Below are 24,486 nucleotides of genomic sequence, written 5' to 3'. Positions count from 1 at the left end.
AAACTTAGAAATCTTTAAAAGATAGTCAATGTTACAGCTGTCATGAATATGGGCATTTAGCAAACAAGTGTTCTAAAAAGGACAAACCTAAAAGGAAAGGTATGTTGGCTACTTGAGATGAATCTTCTGGCTCTGAAGCCTCTTCTGAATCAGAAGATTCTGAAACCGAGTCGGGCAATAAAGTTAAAGCCCTTATGACTCTAGCCAAGTTTACTTTTTCAGATCATGATGATTCAACTGGTGAAGAAAATCTGAATAGCGATCATGAAAATGAAGAAGATCTTCAAGATGCTTACAATGCCCTATACAAGGAAAGTTGTAAAATTGCTGTAAAACTAAAACTTCAGAAAGAAAAGTTTTTAAAACTTAAAGAAAATTTTGACACTCTTGTTTTAGAAAAATCTTACATTTCAGATTCTTTTGAAAAAACTAAATACAATTTAGATTTCAAAATCTCCCTTATTGAAAATCTAAAATCTGAAAATGAAAAACTAAAACTTAAAGTCTCTTCACTTCTGAGTTTAAAGGATACATGGAGGTATGCCCAAGGTGATCTTAAGTTAGAAAAACTATTATCCGGATCCAGAAAATGTGGCAATTGATCCGGTTTCAGCTACGAAAAAAATATTCCTCCCACACATAAGAATACTCCTCCTAAGTTTGTGAAAGGAGAGTCCTCAAACTCAAAAGGGAAAAGTTCAAATCAAAATTATTCTAAAAATGCTAAAACTTTTTAATCCTTTAAACCTAAAAGCAACCATATCAACTATAAAAATCAAAATCATCATCCTTTAGCTGAAAAAATTGTTGATTTACTTAAGGAGCTCTTAAAATCTAACTCAATGGGTCGGTCTTATAACAACCACAATCATAAGAAGACCAACTATACTCCTAAACCCAAAACTGCAATGAAATGGGTTTCAAAGGTTACTTGCTTAGTTGCCTATATGGCTTTCAAAGCATCAAGCCATTCAAAGTGGTACCTAGATAGTGGATGCTTTAGGCACATGACTATGGTGACAAAGGTCTATTCACCAATCTTAAAGACATGATGACCGTTCAGTCATATTTGGTGATGGTAGCAACTGTAGGATTATTGGCCAAGGTACGGTTCAACTTTCTAACCTCCCTTTATTTGAGAATGTTTTATATGTAGAAGGTTTAAAACACAACTTATTAAGCATTTCTCAAAAAAGCGATAAAAATCATAGCATAAAATTTTCTAACCTAGGGTGTGAAATTTTAAATAAAAACGGTTCTGTAATATTAACTGGTCGCAGACCTTCTGAAAACTGCTATATTGTAAGTGATACTGGCTCATCTAATCAATCGTGTTACATGGTTCATACCAATGAGACTGAGTTATGACATAAACACCTTAGATATGTACACTACCGTAACTTGTATAGATTGAGTAAAAGAAAGTTAGTAAGAGGCCTACCCAAACAGTAAAAAATAGATAAAATATGTGGCAAATGCCAGATTGGCAAGTAAACTAGGAGTTCTCACAAAAAAGTGGACTCCAATGCCACATCTAAACCACTCGAACTCCTCCATATGGACTTATTGGACCAACTAGAATGGAGAGTCGAGGTGGCAAAAAGAATATTCTGGTAATCGTTGATGAAGTCTTTTTAAGAGACAAATCAGAAACTCTTGATGAAGTTAAAAGGGTACTTAGACGTATCCAATCTGAAAAAGAGACTTAAGTTTGTAAGATCCGTAGTGATCATGGATCAGAATTTGAGAATAACGGTTTTGAAAAGTTTTGTAATGATCAAGGAATATCACAAGAATTCTCTGCACCCAAAACACCACAACAAAATGGTATAATAGAAAGAAAAATAGAGTGCTTCAAGAAATGACAAATGTAATGTTAAACAGTATGAAGCTCCCTAAAAATCTTTGGGCCGAAGCCATAAATACTGCATGTTATATAATTAACCATGTTTACACTAGAAAATTAAATGGTAAAACATCTTGTGAAATGTGGTTTGATAAGAAGCCTATAAGACCCGTATCCTAGCCTATACTAATCCATAGGCTTCCGTGGTCCTCCCGGTCAAATTTCGGTGACCTGCAACACGCAGACAACAATTGCACACAACCCTGAGTCGTATCCTGTATTCCAGAGTCAGCTCGACCCGAGACTTATATCATTACGACCGCGTCATCGCCTTGGTTCTGATGTCGTGTCTCGCGCATTGAGGTGATACCTGGCCCAAAAGATGTGAGCCCGCATTTAGTTCGAAAAAACATCGTGCGTTGTAAATCTCAAGAGAATATATCCCATCAAATGACAAGTACACATCCCATCACTCCCATCACTAACACCCATCCCCAAGTACAACTATCCATTCCCAAAAGTCAACCTTCCATCACTTCACCCATCCCTCTCCCTATCACTCCATCACTCACATCACCTCTCTCTCTCATCTCCCTCTCATTTTTTTTCTCTCCCAAGCTCCATGAGAGCAATCCAATGTCCCAACCTCCATGAGACAAACTTTGTATGGCCCACTCACTACCACTCAATTCAACCCTTCAGAGCTGATCTCAACTGTTCAAATCCACCCCTTGGAGCTCTAGATCACATCGATAGAAGGAGGAGTCTAAGAAGATCAAAGGTGGGTGATCTTAGGTTTTCTACCAATGATTTTTGTGATTTGAGGGCCCACATATGGTGGGACCCATCTTGATGTATGCATTGTTCAAGGAGGGACCCATAGTAACGGGGTCCCTCCACTACTCATGACTCTCTATCTCTCCCTCTCTCTCTCTCTCTCTTTCCTTTTCGTGGCCACCTTGATGCTTGATCCATGCCGTACATGCCGAGGGACCCACTTATGTGTGGATTTCATCCACACCTTTCGTCCATCTCATAAGACCCACATGAGGTATGTTTTATCCAAACCGTCCATCAGTGGGCGCTGACCATGAGGTATGTGCTATATCAACACCACCATCCATATGTGGGCCACGTGTGCTTGGGGCCACTTCAACGTATGTGGCTGATGAGCCATAAGTGACCCCACATGTTTGGCTGATGAATGTATTCCAACCGTCCTGCTTGAACGTCCAACAGCCTCTACTGCTGGACTGTATAAAGGGAAAAACAATTATCAGCTTTAATTCAAAAGGGAGCGGGTCTCACTCACATAGACCCTACCTTAATGTATGTATCTGATCCACACCATCCACCCTTTTTTCCATCTCATTTTAGGCGTTGAGCCGAAAAATGAAGCCAATCCGAATATCTGGTGGGCCATAATGTAGAAAACAGTGGTTTTGGGTAATTTAAACTATTAGGGCTTGCTGTAATGTTTCTACACACCAAAATATATTCAATATTGGGCTTGTTAGGCCTGTAATGAGCCCACGGGCCCAACTAGCAGGGCAGATCCTCCTGATGTGGGCCCCACCTAAGAAAATATTCACAAAAAAAAAATCAAAAAATCAAAAAAATCAAACAAAGGGCTCTGGAGCTATTGCTGCTGACGTCGACGTTAGCAGGCAGCGTCCTACCTCTTAGGACTGCCAGGAAGAATGTGTCCCACCTCAGGTCCCACCATGATACATGTGGGGCATCCACACCGTGCATTTGATGGGTCCCCTTTAGGCATGGGGATATCCCAAAAATCAGCCGTACACGAGACTTAAGTGGTCCACACTATAAAAAGGAGTGGGATATTGAACGTCTACCATTGAAACTCTTTTTTTTGGGGTCATAGAAGTTTTAGACCAATATGAAATTGGTCTTTTTTTTTCCAGGTCTTCATGACCTTATGGACATATTAAATGGAAAATAAACGTTACGGTGGGCCCCACGTGGGACCCACCTCCATGCAGTGGATTGGCTAGTGTACAACAGCTGTATAGCTGTTGTATTAACGTCTGTAAGTTCCATGGGTCTGTAACCCACCTTGATGTATGATTTACGTGGTCCAGCAGGTGGGACCACGTGATTCATGTATTGTATCCTCACCGTCCAATCCAACAAAGGACGATGGGACACCACTTAGTATATGTGTTTTATTCCAGCCATCCATCATCTGGATGGTGGGACACCATGTGATGTATGGTGGGGCTCACCTTAGTATATGTGTTTTATTCCAGTCGTCCATCATCTAGATGGTGGGACACCCCGTGATGTACGGTGGGGCTTTGAAATGGCCAAGCTATATGTCCTAGAGGGGGAGTGAATAGGACTATGCCAAATTAAATTTAAATACTGCGGAATATGAAACAAAGAATATATACATAGTACATATAATATTATATATAATATAATATTATATATATATATAAATATATATACACACACGAACACACCCACACACGCACACACACGAACACAAATATCACAGTGGGCTGGCGGACGGTGGAGGCAAAACATATACATCACTGTGGGCTCCATGTGGGGCCCACCATAATGTTTACATTCCATCCAACCCGTTGATAAGGTCACGTAGGCCTAGATGAAGGGTGAAAACAAATTTCACCCAGATCCAAAACTTCTGTGGACCCAAAAGGGGTTTCAAAGGTAGAGGTTCAATTCCACTGTTTCCTACGGTGTGGGCCACCTGAGTGCCGTATGGAGCTGAAATTTTGAGGGGGCCCACTTCTGGGAGTGGCCCACCTCATGAACAGATTGGATGACAAATAAACATCAAGGTGGGGCCCACGGCTAGAGCCGTGGGTCGCTGCCCGTCTGCCGTCTGCCCGGGGCGCTGGTGCGCAGGCAACGCCTGTTGTCTTTCTGACACAGCAACAGCAGCTGCTGTGATGGTATTTATTTATTTTTTTAATTTTTGTTTTTCCTTGGTTTTCACAGGTGGGGTCCACATCTAGACAATCCACTCCGTCCAACGGCCGTCCATGGCTCCAGACAAGCAAAACAAGCCCAATATTGGGCATATTTCAACGTATAAAAGTGTTAGGGAAGGTTTCAATGGTGAAAACCACCATTTGCTACGGTATGGCCCGCCAGGACCTCGAGTTGACACCATATTTCAGTTCAACGCCTAACATGAGGTTGGGAACGGAATGGACGGCGTGGATTGAAGACATACATCAAGGTGGGGCCTACATGAGTGGGCCTCCCCCATTGGCTTGAACCAAGCTAACATTTGTGTTTTTCCAACAAAACGTCCAGCGTCCCTGGACGCTGGACTGTCTAGCCGAGCAAGGTGGGCCTGCTCAGGTGGGCCACCAATGATGGGTGGTGTGGGTATTACACACATGAAGTGGGTCCCACTTATAGGCGGCTTAGAAAAATATGCACTTCATAGTGGGGTCCATTCAAGTGGGCCACACAACCTCATTATCATCACACATAAAAGAAATAGAGAGGGAGAGAGAGAGATAGAGAGTGGGACACGCGTGATGGAGGGACCCCGGCACTATGGGCCCTCCCTTGCACTAAATCATACATCAAGTGGGTCTCATTACACATAGGCCCATTAAATCAAAATACAATGGTGGAGATCCCTTCTCCACTAAATTAGACAGTCTAGATGACCCTAAATATGCAAGAAAAATAAACATCATGATGAGGTCAATGGAGAATGGCCCCATCATGGAATGATCATGATGATTCAAGTGGGCCATCAGCCACATCTTAGGGTCCAAAGTGAGATCCAAACCATTGATCGGTTAGCCTCACTTGGCCCATCTTAAAACATTAAAAACTACCCCATCAAAGCACCCACCGCTTGATCTTCTTGCTCCCTTGGCTTCCTTAGCTCCTTGTGCTTCTCTTTGATGGAGGAAGATGAGAAATGGATGGCTAGGATGAGAGATCTATGGATGGAAAGGTGGGCCACACTTGAAGCTTGGAAGAGTTGGAGAGTTCATACGTATGGTGTTTCCTCTTGCTTGGGAGAGTAGGTTTGAGAATGAATGAGGGAGAGAGACTTGTAAAGGGAGAGAGAGAGGGAGTGATGGGTGATGGAGTGATGGATGTGGTGGTGATGGGTGTAAGAGCCTCTTTTTTTGACTTTTGTGGCAAAAGTTGTAAGAGAAGGTATGGGTTGTAAGAAACTTTTTGACTTTAGGGCTTACTTGGCAAAGGGTGAAAGGTGATGTGTACTTGACATGATGGGATCGATGGGTTGATTGATTGATGTGACACCTTGTAGAGATTCTCTCGAAATTCACAAGCGTGGCATTTTCCTCGCACCGAACGCTGGCCCACATCTCCTAACCACAGTATCGCCTTGGTGCGCGAGTCGCGGCATCGGAGCCACGGCGATGACGCGGTCGCTAAGGTACAAGTCCTGGGTTGAGTTGACTCGGGTTGACGGCATGAGAATCAGGGTCGCGCGTAAATACCAGTTAAGGGTCGAAGGTTGCCGGAATTAAACTAGGAAGACCGCGAAAGCCTACGGAACGGTACGGTCTAGGATACGGGGCTTACAGCTCTCCCCTCCTAATAGAAATTTCATCCTCTAAATTTACATAATCATCGGAACTAAGCAGAACTCAAGAGGAAGAAGAAACATAACATCACTATATAAAATCAGAGATAACATACAACATATAACACAATCAATCATCAAAAAGATGGGGATAACGCTCTCGAATCTCAGCCTCGCGCTCCCAAGAAGCCTCCTCAACAGAATGGTGACCCCACTGAACCTTCACCAACGAAATGACCTTGGTCCGGAGGACCTGCTCCTTCCGATCAAGGATACGGACTGGCTGCTTGATGTAAGAAGCGTCCTCACGAACCTCTAACGGCTGCCAATCGATAACAGGAACGATGTCTGACTCACACTTCCTTAACATGGAGACATGAAAAATGTTATGGACGCCAGACAACTGAGATGGCAAGGCAAGCCGATAGGCCACGGCACCAACGCGCCCAGTGATCTCACAAGGTCCTATGAATCTCAGGGCAAGCTTGCCCTTCGCTCCAAATTGAACTACGCCCTTCATGGGCGAGACCTTGAGATACACATGGTCCCCTACATCAAACTCCAAGGGACGACGCCGACGATCAGCAAAACTCTTCTGCTAGCTCTGAGCTGTGCGCATCCTCTGCTTGATGATATCAATAGCCTCTAACATCTCCTGCACAAGCTCGGGACCTAGGAGACGACGCTCTCTAACCTCGGTCCAACAACTTGGTGATCTGCATGGTCTGCCATATAGTGCCTCAAAAGGAGCCATGCCGATGGTCGCTTGATAGCTATTATTATATGCGAACTCAGCCAATCGCAGATGCTCATCCCAGCTACCCCTGAAATCAATCGCGCAGGCCCAAAGCATATCATCAAGGATCTGGTTGACCCTCTCGGTCTGGCCATCGGTCTGTGGATGGTACACGGTACTGAGCTGCAAATCAGTCCCCATCACTCTCTGGAAGCTCCCCCAAAACTGAGACGTGAACCTCAGGTCTCGGTCAGAAACGATCGAGACTGGAATGCCATGCAGTCTCATAATATCCTCGATGAATAATCTCGCAAGCCGGTCCAAAGGCCAAGTCGCACGTATCGTAATAAAATGTGTCGACTTCGTCAGACAATCAACGACAACCCAGATGGCGTCATAACCGCGCTGAGTCCTCAGCAAGCCCATAATGAAATCTGTCGACACGTGCTCCCACTTCCACATCGGGATACTCAACGGCTGCAATAGACCAGGGGGTCTCTGATGATTGACCTTGACATGCTGGCACGTGTCACACTCGGCCACAAAACTAGCGATCTGACGCTTCATCCCCGCCCAAAAATACTATCGCCTCATATCGTGGTACATCTTCGTCGAGCCAGGGTGGATAGAAAATCGCGATCGATGTGCCTCGATCATAAGATCACTACGTAACTCAGGAATATCCGGGACATATAATCGGCCTCTTAAGCGAAGTCCACCATCTGAACCAACCTGTCAATCTGTTTGACTCTCAGATGCTGCCTCTGCTCGGTAATCCTGTAACAACTCGTCTGCCTGCTAAGCCTCGATCACCCTTGCGACAAGAGAGGGTTGAATTGACAGGCTCGATAACTGCACAATAGAAGACTACAAGCCAAACTTAAAGTCATACTCTGCTATATCCTCGAGCATCAGCTACTCCTAAATCATCATATGCGCCACCAGGTCTCGTGGCTGACGGCTGAGGGCATCCTCCACCACGTTCGCCTTACCCGAGTGGTACTGAAAATCGAAATCATAGTCCTTCAAAAGCTCTATCCAGCGTCTCTACCTCATGTTCAGCTCAGACTGCGAGAAGAGGTACTTCAAGCTCTTGTGGTCGGAGAAGAGCTCAAACCTGACCCCATAAAGATAGTGTCTCCACACCTTCAGTGCGAAGACAATTGCAGCTAACTTTAAATCATGTGTGAGGTAGTTCAGCTCATGGACCTTGAGCTGGCGAGACGCGAAGGCCACTGGTCTCCCGTGCTGCATCAGGACAGCACCCAAACCAATATGCGAGGCATCAGTAAATACAATAAATCCATCACTCCCAGAGGGAAGAGTGAGGACAGGAGCGGACGTCAGACGGTCCTTTAACTCCGTAAATGCTCGCTCGCAGGCGTCACTCCAAATAAACTCTGCGCCCTTCCGGATCAACCTGGTCAACGGGGCTGCAATACAAGAGAAACCCTCAATGAAACGCCGGTAATAGCCCGCTAAACCAAGAAAACTATGGATCTCGGACGTAGTCGTGGGCTGTCTCCACTGACGCACTACCTCAACCTTCGAGGGGTCTACTGCGAGACCCTCCCTCGTCACCACGTGACCGAGGAACTTCACCTCCTCCTGTCAAAACTCGTACTTCTCCAGCTTCGCATACAGCTGGTGTGCGCGGAGGGTCTGCAACGTAACTTCCAAATGCTGCTTGTGCTCCTCACGGGTCCTCGAATAGATCAGAATGTCGTCGATGAAGACTATAACAAACTGATCGAGATACGGATGGAAGACCTCGTTTATCAACTGTATAAAGACCGCGGGTGCATTGGTCAGTCAAAGGACATGACCTGAAACTCAAAATGACCATAATGTGTCCTGAATGCTGTCTTCAGAATGTCCTCCTCTCTGACCCGAATTTGATGATAACCGAAACGCAAGTCAATCTTCGAAAAGAATTGTGCACCCTGCAGCTGATCGAACAAATCATCAATCCTCGGGAGCCGGTACTTGTTCTTGATCATGACCTTGTTGAGCTCACGGTAATCTACACAGAGCCTCAACGTGCCATCCTTCTTCTTCACGAAGAGTACCGACGCTCCCCACGGTGAACTGCTCAGACGGATAAAGCCTAACTGGCACAACTCGTCCAACTGCTTCTGTAGTTCCCGCAACTCCAATGGTGTCATACGATATGAGGCCTTCGAAATAGGAGCAATACCGGGCACGAGATCAATCTGAAACTCAATGAGTCGACGAGGCGGTAATCCCGGAATCTCCTGAAACACATCGGGAAAATCACAAACCACAGGCAACTGGTCAATGCTCACTGTTATGGGCTCCTCTATAGCACAAGACATCAAACAAGACAACGGCTCTCCTCTGGGCTTAGCAATGAACTGGAACTGCGATAAGCCAAGTATACAAAATGTGACTGTCCTTACGGAACAATCCAATATGGCGTGGTACTCGACAAGCCAATCCATACCCAGGATGACGTCGAACTCGGACATAGGCAAAGCAAACAGGTCGGCAGGCAAAAAGATATCCCCAACCAAAATGGGGCAAGATGAGCAAAATCGGCCAAAGGCATATGCTATGATCAGTCATTTCTCATATCAAGCATACGTATGATGCATATGATCATGAATCATGGAACTAAACACGTTATATGGGACGGATGATGTTCATAACGAAGATGGGCCTAGACGGCCTACACATTACACGTACGAGCCTAACAATGGGCTCTAGGGAAAGTCATAATGCGGACATTTAACCACACTATACTTGCAATGTGGACGTCAAACCACCATTGCTCCCAAGGCATAGCCCGACGTAAACATCATTACATAAATCATGTTAGGATTGCACATTGCAATGGACCTTAGGTATATCCCATTGGGCCTTCAATACATCAAATGGGCCATATCATATGGGCCTCATATTCATCAAGTGAGCCACATCAATGGGCCGCACTAATGGGCCTTATGTGCATTGCAATGGGCCATAGCCCATGGGCCTTAGAATGCATCAAATGGGCCTAATCTTATGGGCCTTATGAGTATTAAATGGGCCACACCAATTGGGCCCCATATGTACATCAAATGGGCCTGAACCCATAGGCCACAAGTAAACTGAGATGAGCCTTACATATATATCAAAGTGGGCCTCAACTATGGGCCACAAGTAAACTGAGATGGGCCTCACATATATATCAAAGTGGGCCTCAACTATAGGCCACAAGTAAACTGAGGTGGGCCTCCCACCACCAGTATATTATATATAATATAATATATAATTTATATACATAGTACATATAATATTATATATATATAAATATATATACACACACGAACACACCCACACACGCACACACACGAACACAAATATCACAGTGGGCTGGCGGAAGGTGGAGGTAAAACATATACATCACTATGGGCTCCATGTGGGGCCCACCATAATGTTTACATTCCATCCAACCCATTGATAAGGTCACGTAGGCCTGGATGAAGGGTGAAAACAAATTTCACCCAGATCCAAAACTTCTGTGGACCTAAAAGGGGTTTCAAAGGTAAAGGTTTAATTCCACTGTTTCCTACGGTGTGGGCCACCCGAGTGCCGTATGGAGCTGAAATTTTGAGGGGGCCCACTTCTAGGAGTGGCCCACCTTAGATTGGATGACAAATAAACATCAAGGTGGGGCCACGGTTAAAGCCGTGGGTCGCTCCCCGTCCGCCGTCGGCCGGGGGCACTGGTGCGCAGGCAGCGCCTGCTGTCTTTCTTACACAGCAGCAGCAGCTGCTGTGATGGTATTTATTTTTTTTTAATTTTTGTTTTTCCTTAGTTTTCACAGGTGGGGTCCACATCTAGACAATCCACTCCGTCCAACGGCCCTCCTTGGCTCCAGACAAGCAAAACAAGCCCAATATTGGGCTTATTTCGACGTATAAAAGTATTAGGAAAGGTTTCAATGGTGAAAACCACCATTTGCTACGGTATGGCCCGCCAGGACCTCGAGTTGACACCATATTTCGGTTCAACACCTAACATGAGGTTGGAAACGGAATGGACGGCGTCGATTGAAGACATACATCAAGGTGGGGCCTACATGAGTGGGCCTCCCCCATTGGCTTGAACCAAGCTAACATTTGTGTTTTTCCAACAAAACGTCCAGCGTCCCTGGACGCTGGACTGTCTGGCCGAGCAAGGTGGGCCTGCTCAGGTGGGCCACCAATGATGGGTGGTGTGGGTATTACACACATGAAGTGGGTCCCACTTATAGGCGGCTTAGAAAAATATGCACTTCATAGTGGGGTCCATTCAAGTGGGCCACACAACCTCATTATCATCACACATAAAAAGAAATAGAGAGGGAGAGAGAGAGATAGAGAGTGGGACACGCGTGATGGAGGGACCCCGACACTATGGGCCCTCCCTTGCACTAAATCATACATCAAGTGGGTCCCATTACCCCTAGGCCCATTAAATCAAAATCCAACGGTGGAGATCCCTTCTCCACTAAATTAGACGGTTTAGATAACCCTAAATATGCAAGAAAAATAAACATCATGATGGGGTCAATAGAGAATGGCCCCATCATGGAATGATCATGATGATCCAAGTAGGCCATCGGCCACATCTTAGGGTCCAAAGTGAGATCCAAACCATTGATTGGTTGGCCTCACTTGGCCCATCTTAAAACATTAAAAACTACCCTATCAAAGCACCCACCGCTTGATCTTCTTGCTCCCTTGGCTTCCTTAGCTCCTTGTGCTTCTCTTTGATGGAGGAAGATGAGAAATGGATGGCTAGGATGAGAGATCTAGGGATGGAAAGGTGGGCCACACTTGAAGCTTGGAAGAGTTGGAGAGTTCATACGTATGGTGTTTCTCTTGCTTGGGAGAGTAGGTTGTCAAATTTGTGGTGACAAAATCTCTGTTATGTTATATATAACCTGCTTAAGTGAAGCTCTCTCAAGGATCAACATTCATGACTTCATGAACAAGCTAAGCTCACAACAAGCAAAGCTCTCAAGTACAAGACTCAAGATCTTGAATGAAAGAACTGATCACAAGACAAGACTCTTGAATGCAAGAACTGCTCACAAAATAAGACTCAAGCCGAAAAGAAAGTACAAGGCAAGACTCAAGCTGAAATCACGACTTCAAGACTGATACTTCAAGGTCACTTGTTCCTAATGCTTCAATGTCCATACTTCATGATTGAGGTTTGTTTGACCATAGGATGACCTTAGAAGTAGGTCATTTCGGATACATAAGTCGAATGTTATTTTACATGTGATTGGTCTGTTCTTCGACCAGTCTTAGGTCTGCTTCGACTAGTCCTAGACTTGCTTCGACCAGTCTAAGAAATTCCTCGATCGATCGTAAGTTTGTTACAAATTACGGATAAAATCTGTTAGCCTTCGACTAGTCTAGGAATGCATTCGACCGATCGTAGGAAGCAGTGTCGGCGATCTTCGACCGATCGTAGAATCTACGACTCGAAGTCGAGCGAACTTTTCAGGACCTACGACCAGTCGTAGGAGAGCTACGACCAGTCGTAGAACGGTCAGAGCAAATCCCGTCGGATTTTTTAAATATCTGTTAGAGCTTCGACTAGTCGAAGAGCACTCTAAACCAGTCGAAGACCCGATCTTCTCACCTATAAATAGAGCACGAATCTCAGAAGAAATTATCGATTTAATTATTCAAGCCAATCTTCGTCGAACTTCTGAGAGATAATTCTGTGCTCCATCTAAGCTAAGTGTGCTTATTTAATATCTTCTTTCCTTAGTTTTATTTTAATTGATTTTGTTTCTGCTATTCCAATCTGATTTGAAAAGAGGAATTATTATTCCCTTTCTTTGGAATCAAAATCAATTAAGGCAAGCCCTATTTGGTTTAATTTAAAATCTATTAGAATTAGAACCATTGTAATCGAGTACTGGACATTGAACTTGGACATTCAATCATCTACTTTGATTTGGTTCTACCGGGCTGCTACAAGGAGATATCCGGTATTTTACCTATTGTAAATTCCTTTCTATTATTTTGGTTTCTTTCAAGATTTGCCAGAAAAATCTTGTTGTAGTGGTTATCTGAGGAGAGCCAGGAAAACTCCGAAGTGGGGTTTTTTTAATTGTGTAAGCCCACATACAAAGACACAATTGTAAGGGTTTTGGGTGAACATAGGAAAACCTATTTTTAGTGAACGCTAATATCCCTGTGTGAGGATATTAGGAGTGGAGTAACATTTTGTGTGGCTGTTGTTTAACAGTTGGTGAACACACAAGCGAACCACTATAAACCTTTGAGTTGTGGTTGATTGATTTATTCTTTTAATCTTTTAATTAATTTTTGTGGGATGTATGTATGGTGGTGAATGTTGTAATTATTTCAAGTTTTGTGAGAATGTTGTAATAGCTTAGAATTTACTTTCTGCTATTCCTTTATAAGCTTGTTTTTCAATTTCATTTGAAAGTTGTTCCAGAAGGTTGCCTGCCATTTTTATGGTGTATGGCTGTCCCTAGAACAATACATTTTTAATTATAAGTTATTTCAATTCAGTTTATATTTACTTTTGTATTCCTCTTCGATTTGAGACTTGATACAAAGACCTTTCTAGAAATAAGGTTGTCCTACCATAAACTCTGTTTTGGTGTAAGGTTGTCCTTAGAATAACATTTGTATCAACCTCTCAAGATCTGAATTTTGAGGTTGTTTTACTTTCCTGAATTGTTATTGAATTTGGCTATCATTTTCTTTATTATTCCGCTGTTATAAGTTTTTATTTGGCATTGTCCTATTCACCCCCTCTAGGACATATAGCTTGGCCTTTTCAAGTGGTATCGAGCCTAATAGCTCCTTTTAATTCTTGGATTTAATTCTGAGCTAACGATTTAAGCTATTCGGATGTCAAATTTTGATAGCCTTTCGATCACTAGGCCTCCACCCTTTGATGGCTCCAACTATGCTTATTGGAAAGCCGAGAATGAGGATCTTCCTCAAATCAATGGATGAAAATGTGTGGCAAGCCACGGTGGTGAATGGAATCCTCCTATCATGGAAGTTCTTGGGGTTGATGGTTCAAAGTCTATGAAAACCACACCATATTACCAATGGACCACCCTTGAAAAAAGTGAGAGTAGTGCAAATGCTAAAGCACTAAATGCAATTACTTGCGCACTATCACCGGATGAGTTCAAAAGAATCATCTCTTGTGATCCTGCAAAGCAAGCTTGGGATATATTAGAAATGACACACGAGGGTACTACAATTGTCAAAAAATCTAAAGTCCAACTCCTCACAACCAGATTTGAAGAAATTCATATGGAGGAAAATGAGATGTTTATGGACTTTTACACTAGATTGAATGACATTGTAAACTCAATGTGGGGTCTTGGCGATAAAATCCCAGAAAGTAAAGTATGTGCAAAAATATTACGCTCACTTCCTGAACGGTTCAATTCTAAAGTAACCGCAATCCAGGAACTTCGTGATACGGATAATATGAGGGTTGAAGAACTAGTTGGTTCTCTACAAACCTACGAGTTAAACTTTAAAGCTCCTAAAGGTAAATCTATCGCTCTAAAATCTTCTAAATGTAGTTCAGAAGAAAATACTGATCAAACATGGCTCTTTTAGCTAAAAAATTTTACAAAATTTTCAAAAGCAAGAAAAGAGTTGATTTTCAAAAATCAAATGACAAAAAGAAGTTTAGACCCAAATCTCGAAAATCTTTGAAAGATAGTCAATGTTACAACTGTCTAGAATATGGGCACTTAGCAAATAAATGTCCTAAAAGGGACAAACCCAAGAAGAAGGGTATGTTGGCTACATGGGATGAATCATCTGATTCTGAAGGTTCTTCTGAATCAGAAGATTCTGAAACCGAGTCGGGCAATGAGGTCAAAGCTCTTATGACTCTAGCCAAATTCACATTTTCAGATAATGACTCTACAAGTGAAGAAAATCTGAATAGTGAATGTGAAAATGAAGATGATCTTCAAGACGCTTACAATGCCCCATATAAGGAAAGTTGTAAAATTGCTGTCAAACTTAAACTTCAAAAAGAAAAGTTTTCTAAACTCAAAAATTGTTTTGAATCGCTTGTCTTAAGAAAATCACAAATTTCAGATAGTTTTGAAAAATCAAAATGTGATTTGGAATTCAAAAACTCACTAATTGTTGATTTAAAATCTGAAATTGAGAATCTTAAAACTGAAGTATCTTCTCTTCTAAGTTTAAAGGACACATGGAAATATGCCCAAGGTGATCCAAAGTTAGAAAAATTGTTATCCGGATCAAGAAAATGTGGCGATCGATCCGGGTTGGGCTATGATAAAAATCAACCTCCTAAACAAAAGTATACTCCTCCTATGTTTGTTAAAGGAGAGTCCTCAAACTCAAAAGGGAAAAGTACTTATCAAGATTTTTCTAAAAATTCAAAAACTTTTCAAAAACTTAGAAATAGCCATGTCAACTTTAATCAGAATCGAAATCCACTAGCTGAAAAGATAGTTGATTTACTCAAGGAGCTATTAAAATCTAACTCTATAGGTCATTCCTACAAGTATACACAAAAGAAGACCAACTATGTTCCTAAACCCAAAACAGTTATGAAATGGGTTCCTAAAGTCACCTGCTTGGTTGCTCACACTGCTTTCAAAGCAACAAGTCATTCAAAGTGGTACCTAGACAGTGGATGCTCCAGGCATATGACAGGTGACAAAGCCTTATTCACCGATCTGAAAGATATGACTGATGGTTCAGTCACATTTGGTGATGGAAGCAACTGCAAGATTTTAGGCCAAGGTACGGTTCAACTTTTTAATCTTGTGTTTAAAAATGTTTTATATGTTGAAGGCTTAAAGCACAACTTGCTTAGTATATCACAAATATGTGATAATAACCATAATGTTCGGTTTTCTAATCAAAGTTGTGAAATACTAAATAATAAGGGTTCTGTAATATTAACTGGACGTAGAACGTCTGAAAATTGCTATATTATTAGCGAATCCAGCTCATCTAATCAAACATGTTACATGGTCGACGAGACTGACTTATGGCACAAACGTCTTGGACATGTACATTATCGAAATTTATATCGATTGAGCAAACGAGAACTTGTAAGAGGTTTACCCAAACTTCAGAAATTAGATAAAATATGTGGTGAGTGCCAAATAGGCAAACAAACAAAGAACTCACACAAAAAGGTGAATTCAAATACCAAATCTAGACCACTCGAACTTCTCCACATGGATCTGATAGGACCTACCAGAACGGAAAGTCGTGGTGGTAAAAAGTATATCTTGGTAATAGTTGATGACTTTACCAGATTCACTTGGGTAATCTTCTTAAGGGATAAATCTGAAACCCTTGAAGAAGTAAGAAAAGTTCTCAAAAGGATTCAAACTGAAAAATCCTCTCAAATCAGTAAAATTCATAGTGATCATGGATCTGAATTTGAGAATAACAATTTTGAGAAGTTCTGTTCCAACCAAGGAATATTACATGAATTCTCTACTCCCAAAACTCCACAACAAAATGGAATTGTAGAAAGAAAGAATAAGGTGCTTCAAGAAATGGCTAATGTCATGTTGAATAGCATGAAGCTCTCTAAAAATCTTTGGGCTGAAGCAGTCAACACAACTTGCTATATTATTAACCATGTCTACACTAGCAAAGATAATAATAAAACGGCTTACGAATTGTGGTTCAATAAAAAGCCTACTGTTAAATACTTTCGAGTTTTTGGCAGTAAGTGCTATATTTTACGTGATCGTGAAAATTTGGGAAAGTTCGATACGAAGAGTGATGAAGGTATTTTTCTAGGATATTCTTTAAACAGTCGAGCTTATAGGGTCCTGAACAAAAGGACTGGTGTGATTCAAGAATCGATTAATGTTGTCATTGATGATCATCTAAACACACCAATTTCTAATTCAGATAATGATGAAGTACTAATCATTGATAAACCCGATACTTCATCGAATCAGACTGATTCTGAGTTGAGGACTGTTAAAGATCATCCAACCACACAAATTCTTGGAAACCCTCTCACTGGTGTTCGCACCGTAGACAACTTGAGGATATATGTACTTATGTATGTTTTACATCCGAAATTTAACGATCTAACTAACAAGAAGATCTGTCTGATGAAATCTGGATTGTTGCGATGCAAGATGAACTCAACCAATTCATAAGAAATGATGTTTGGTATCTCGTACCAAGACCTAAAGATAAACACATCATTGGAACAAAATGAATTTTCAAAAATAAGTCTGACGAATGTGGAAATATAATTAGAAACAAGGCTAGACTGGTGGTACAAGGTTATACTCAAATTGAAGGGATTGATTTCGATGAAACCTTTGCACCAGTAGCACGTCTTGAATCTATCAGATTATTTATATCCATTGCATGTTTTAAAAAGATAAAGATCTATCAGATGGATGTGAAAAGTGCTTTTCTAAATGGTGATTTACATGAAGAAGTCTATGTTGAACAACCAATGGGATTTGAAGATTCCAAAAATACTGATCATGTATATCTGCTTAAAAAGGCACTTTATGGTTTAAAACAAGCACCTAGGGCATGGTATGAGAAACTAACAAAATTTCTTTTAACTCATAATTTTCAAATGGGATCTATTGATAAAACTCTGTTTGTTAAGAAACATAATGATCATATCTTAATGGTACAGATTTATGTTGATGATATCATTTATGGATCAACTTGTACTGACTTGACTACTGAGTTTGCAGATTTGATGAAATCACAATTCGAAATGAGCATGGTTGGGGAATTGACTTATTTCCTTGGATTGCAAGTAAAGCAACAACCTGAAGGAATATTCATTTCTCAATCTAAGTATGCCTTGAATCTAATCAAAAGATTTGGATTTGAGAATGGCAAGAATTTTGATACTCCTATGAGTACTACCCTGAAACTATCAAAAGACTCTAATGGTAAAAATGTTGACTCAAAACTTTATCGGAGTATGATTGGTAGTTTGTTATATTTAACTGCTAGTAGACCTGATATTTCTCTAAGTGTTGGTATTTGCGCAAGATATCAATCTGATCCAAAAGAATCTCACTTGATTGCTGTCAAGCGAATTATTAGATATGTCGCAAGTACTGTAAATCTTGGTCTCTGGTATCCTCATGAAACCAATGTTCAATTAGCTGGGTACTCGGATGCTGACTGGGCTGGTAATCTAGATGATAGAAAATCAACCAGTGGTGGTTGTTTTTTCATTGGAAATTGTCTAGTTTCCTGGTTTAGTAAGAAACAAAATTCTATTTCACTTTCAACAGCTGAAGCTGAGTATATTGCAGCTGGTAATGCATGTACACAGCTTGTTTGGATGCAAAGAATGCTAAGTGATTATGGAATTAAACAGGATTCTATGTTATTACATTGTGATAATTCCAGTGCGATAAATATTTCAAAAAATCCTATTCAGCATTCTCGTACTAAGCATATTGACATTAGATTTCATTATATAAGGGAATTAGTAGAAGAAAAGTTATATCTCTAGAATATATTCCTACCGAAGATCAACGAGCTGACATTTTCACAAAACCTCTTGATAAAAGCGAGGTTCAAAAAGATGAAATTTGATCTTGGCATGTGCATTTTAAATTGATAATTTATGCCTTTTATATAATATTGTATATATTTGCTAGATTGTATTTCAATTTTTGTAAAAATTGCAAGAAAATTGAATTTTTGGGTTTATACGACCAGTCGTGAGTATACACGACCAGTCGTACTACGACCGGTCGTAGATACCCACGACCAGTCGTGGAGCACGGGTTTCACTTCAAATTGGGGATTTTTCACTTTCTTCCTCATTTCTTCTTTCTTCTCCTTGGAGCCGAACTTCGACTCGTCGAACCCATCCTTCAAGTTCTTCAAGGTTAGTGTTCCAAATCCGTTTTTCTTGCATATTTGTGTCAAGATTGCTTCCTTTTCTCTCTTCAAGCTTTCTATCTTGAAAATCATTGAGATTTGGGGTTTGGGTTGTGAAAAATCTGTTTTGAGCAAACCCTCATCTCAATCCTTTGCAACTTCTTTATTCCTTTAATTCCTTGTTGCAAATGGCTTCTAGAGGAAGAAAAACTACTTCCCGTGGTCCTTCTTCTTCCTCCAGATCTACCCCTTTATCTAAACATCATCTTCTTGTTCCCAATGATGATCCATCATTTGTTAGGGACATTAGATCTCGTAAGGTTATCGTTGAACATCCTGTTGATGTCAATCACATTGCTCCATTTGACATCCTTCCTATGCTTGAAGCTGTAGGTTGGACTAACTTATTGCATTGGGGTGGGCCTGCATACCGGTCCATTGCCCAATCCATGTTTTCATGTATTAGTGCATTTTCACAGGATAATTTAACTTTCCAAATTTCTACTAGAGAAGGGCCATTTAACGTTGATCGTCATTTAATTTCAGCCCTTATAGAAATTCCTGTGAATGATGAGGGTATTCCAATTCATAACTTGACTAATAAACCCTTAATGGCTGAAAAACGTATGCTAACTAAAGACTTGTGCAATATGGATGTTCAATGGACTCAAAAGGAAATGCGCTCCCCGCAAGGTATTTGTTACCCAAATACGAAATTCTTCCACAGAATCTTTGTGTCTAATTTGTATCCTCGTTCGGGTAAAAACTGGACTGACTTCATTTATGGTTCGTGTTATCCATGCTATCTCAAATGGTACTCGATTTGTTTGCCTTCCTTAATCTGTCATTTCATTCTTGATTTCGCCTCCATCCTGGTCATAGTGACATTCCATTTGCATACTTTATGGTATTGGCTACTCATATGTTAATCGATATGCTCGTTGATGAAGCACCAATCCATCATCGATCTTCAACAATACAAATATTAATAAGATGAAGTTGGATTTGCTTCCGAACAAGGTGGTGGTGTTGGTGGTGGTCCAGAAGCCGGTGTTGATATTAATATGGATGATATTTTTGAGGAACGACTCAGCTAATGATCCAGATTTTATACCATCTGATATTGATGCACGTCTGAGTGCATTAGAAGGTAGAGTTGAGGATATAAATGTTAAGTTGGAAAACATGTCTTTGCTCATGATTTGTAATTCAAGTATATGCGCAAATATCTTAGGCGCTTGAACAAAGGCATGCACCAACTTGATCCTTCTATTCTTGCTCCATCTTCAAGTTCTAGTTCTGACTAGTTTCTATGAGACTTTTTGGTTTGTAATAACTTTCTTACTTAGCACTTATTTGCTTGGGTATGAGTTGGATTCTATTTATGTATTATGTTGAATATTTGTTCTTGATGTCATGCTGGATATATGTGATTATATCTTGAGTAGCTCTATGTAGCTCTGAATATGTCTGTTGCTATACTCTCTTACTTGCTCATGTTTACTCTCATGACTTCCTTTATTTAGTTCTCATTTGTCATATTGTGACAAAAAGGGGAGAATGGTTTGTTCTTAATGTGATTGTGAGGGGAGTAGCAGTGGTTATGTTACCCAGGGGGAGTTAGGGGGACTATATGTTTGATCTTGTTGAATGTTGACACTGGTTGAATGTTAAATGTTGAATAAACTGGTTGAATGTTAAATGTTGAATATTGATTTGCATGTATTAACGAGTTGATTTACTTTTGTTTGGTTATGTGTTTTGTCACTAATTTGACAAAGGGGGAGATTGTAAGTGCTATAGTTTATATCCCTGTAAGTTGTCAAATTTGTGGTGACAAAATCTCTGTTATGTTATATATAACCTGTTTAAGTGAAGCTCTCTCAAGGATCAACATTCATGACTTCATGAACAAGCTAAGCTCACAACAAGCAAAGCTCTCAAGTACAAGACTCAAGATCTTGAATGAAAGAACGACTCACAAGACAAGACTCTGGAATGAAAAGAACTGCTCACAAGACAAGACTCTGGAATGAAAGAAAGTACAAGGCAAGACTCAAGCTGAAATCAAGACTTCAAGACTGATACTTCAAGGTCACTTGTTCCTAATGCTTCAATGTCCATACTTCATGATTGAGGTTTGTTTGACCATAGGATGAACTTAGAAGTAGGTCATTTCGGATACATACGTCAAGTGTTATTTTACATATGATTGGACTGTTCTTCGACCAGTCTTAGGTCTTCTTCGACTAGTCCTAGACTTGCTTCGACCAGTCTAAGAAATTCCTCCAATCGTAAGTTTGTTACAAATTCCGGATAAAATCGTAGCCTTCGACTAGTCTAGGAATCAGTTCGACCAGTCGTACGACCAGTCGATCTTCGACCGGTCGTAGAATCTACGACTCGAAGTCCAGCGAACTTTGGCAGGACCTACGACCGGTCGTAGGAGACCCACGAGACCAGTCGTAGAACGGTCTAAGCATATCCCGCTGAATTTTTCAAATATCCTTTTAGAGCTTCGACTAGTCGAAGAGCACTCTAGACATCGAAGACCCGATCTTCTCACCTATAAATAGAGCACGAATCTCGAAGAAATCATCGATTTAATTATAGTATTCAAGCAAATCTCGTCGAACTTCGAGAGATAATTTGTGCTCCATCTAAGCTAAGTGTGCTTATTTAATATCTTCTTTCCTTAGCTTTATTTTAATTGATTTTGTTTCTTATATTCCAATCTAATTTGATAGAAGGAATTGTTATTCCCTTTCTTTGGAATCAAAATCAATTAAGGCAAGCCCTATTTGGTTTAATTTAAAATCAATTAGAACTAGAACCATTGTAATCGAGTACTGGACATTGAACTTGGACATTCAATCATCTACTTGACTTAGTTCTACCGGCTGCTACAACGAAGGAGATATCGGTATTTTACATATTGTAAATTCCTTTCTATTATTTTGGTTTCTTTCAAGATTTGCTAGAAAAATCTTGTTATTTTGGTTATCTGAGGAAAGCCAGGAAAACTCCGAAGTGGGGTTTTTTTAATTGTGTAAGCCCACATACAAAGACACAATTGTAAGGGTTTTGGGTGAACCAGGAAAACCTATTTTTAGTGAACGCTAATATCCCTGTGTGAGGATATTAGGAGTGGAGTAGCTTTTTGTGTGGCTGTTGTATAACAGTTAGTGAACACACAGGCGAACCACTATAAACCTTTGAGTTGTGGTTGATTGATTTATTCTTTTAATCTTTTAATTCTTTTTGTGGGTTGTATGTATGGTGGTGAATGTTGTAATTATTTCAAGCTTAGTGAGAATGTTGTAATATCTTATAATTTACTTTCTGCTATTCCTTTATAAGATTGTTTTTCAATTTCATTTGAAAGTTGTTCCAGCAAGGTTGACCTGCCATTTTTATGGTGTATGTGTCCCTAGAACAATACATCTTTAATTACAAGTTATTTCAATTCAATTCATATTTGTTTTTGTATTCCTCTTCGATTTGAGACTTGATACAAAGACCTTTCTAGAAATAAGGTTGTCCTACCAATAAACTCTGTTTTTGGTGTAAGGTTGTCCTTAGAATAACGTTTGTATCAACCTCTCAAGATCTGAATTTTGAGGTTGTTTTTCTTTCTTGCATTATTATTTAATTTGGCTATCATTTTCTTTATTATTCCGCTGTTATAAGTTTTTATTTGGCATTGTCCTATTCACCCCCTCTAGGACATATAGCTTGGCCTTTTCATGGTGTTTCTCTTACTTGGGAGAGTAGGTTTGAGAATGAATGAGGGAGAGAGACTTGTAAAGGGAAAGAGAGAGGGAGTGATGGGTGATGGAGTGATGGATGTGGTGGTGATGGGTGTAAGAGCCTCTTTTTTTGACTTTTGTGGCAAAAGTTGTAAGAGAAGGTATGGGTTGTAAGAAACTTTTTGACTTTGGGGCTTGCTTGGGAAAGGGTGAAAGGTGATGTGTACTTGATATGATGGGATTGATAGGTTGATTGATTGATGTGACACCTTGTAGAGATTCTCTCGAAATTCGTAAGAACGACATTTTTCTCGCACCAAACGCTGGCCCACATATCCTAACCACGGTATCGCCTTAGCGCGCGAGTCGCGGCATCGGAGCCGCGGCGACGACGCGGTTGCTAAGGTACAAGTCCTAGGTTGAGTCGACTCGGGTTGACGGCATGAGAATCAGGGTCGCGCGTAAATACCGGTTAAGGGTCGAAGGTTGCTGAAATTCGACTAAGAAGACCGCGGAAGCCTATGGAACGGTACGGTCTAGGATATGGGGCTTACACGACTAGTCTAAGGACTTCTACGACTGGTCGTAGAACCAACAGATATTTGAAAATTCGGGCGCAATAAGATTTGGCAGTTTCACGACTGGTCATAGGTCTCCTTTGACTGGTCGTGGGTCTCCTTCGACTGGTCGTAGGTTGTCTAATTTCAATGTTGTTCTTTGAGTCGTAGGTCTATGACAGGTCGTAGATGCAGTCGACACTGTTCCTACGATTGGTCGAACAGTCCTCAAGACTAGTCGTAGCCTAACAGAAAATATTCAAATTTTGCAACAAACTTACGACTGATCCAGAAATTTCTTAGATAGGTCGAAGCAGTGTTAAGACTAGTCGAACAAAGTCCAGGACTAGTCTTAGAACAGACCAAACTCACATAGATAAAACATATGAATTATGTATCCAAAATGACCTACTCTAAAGGTCAACCTATGGTTAGTCATACCTCAATAGTGAAGTAAGGACATTGAAACTTTAGAGACGAGTGACCTTTGAAAGTAATGGAGCTTGAAGTCTTGATGAAGCTCAAACTTGAAAGCTACTTGAGATCTTGAGGTTGAACTTGAGGTTGAACTTGAAAGCTTCTTGAGATTCTTGACTTGTGAACAGTGCTTGTTAAACTAAGTTGATCTTGAGTAGAGCATTGTTCTTCACAGATGCAAGCTTCATAACAGTGTCTTTGGCACCACAAATTTGACAATATAAAGGGCTATAAACTATGGCATTTACAGGCTCACCTTGGTATATGTGTTCTATCTCAGTTGTCCATTACATGGACTCCATGATGTATGTGTTGTATCCACCATCCATCTGTATGGACCACACATGATGAGTGAGTTTTATTTGTACCGTCCATTTTGCTAAGGACCCCATTTATATTTGTTAATGTTTTGATACCAACAAGTTCTGTGGTCTGACATGAGGTATGTATTATATCCCAACCATCCATGTGGGATTCACTCCACACGTGCTACACGTGTGGAGGTGGGGCCCACTAGATGTATGCATTGTATATTTACATCATCCATTTTGGAGGTACCATGTGGGGCCTACCATTGATGCATGTATTGTATATCTTCGACGTACACCCACATGGTGCGACCCATCATGATGTATGTGTTTCATGCAGACT

This window comes from Magnolia sinica, chromosome 4 (assembly GCF_029962835.1).
Source record: "Magnolia sinica isolate HGM2019 chromosome 4, MsV1, whole genome shotgun sequence".
NCBI lineage: Eukaryota > Viridiplantae > Streptophyta > Magnoliopsida > Magnoliales > Magnoliaceae > Magnolia > Magnolia sinica.
This window is presented reverse-complemented; position numbering follows the sequence as displayed.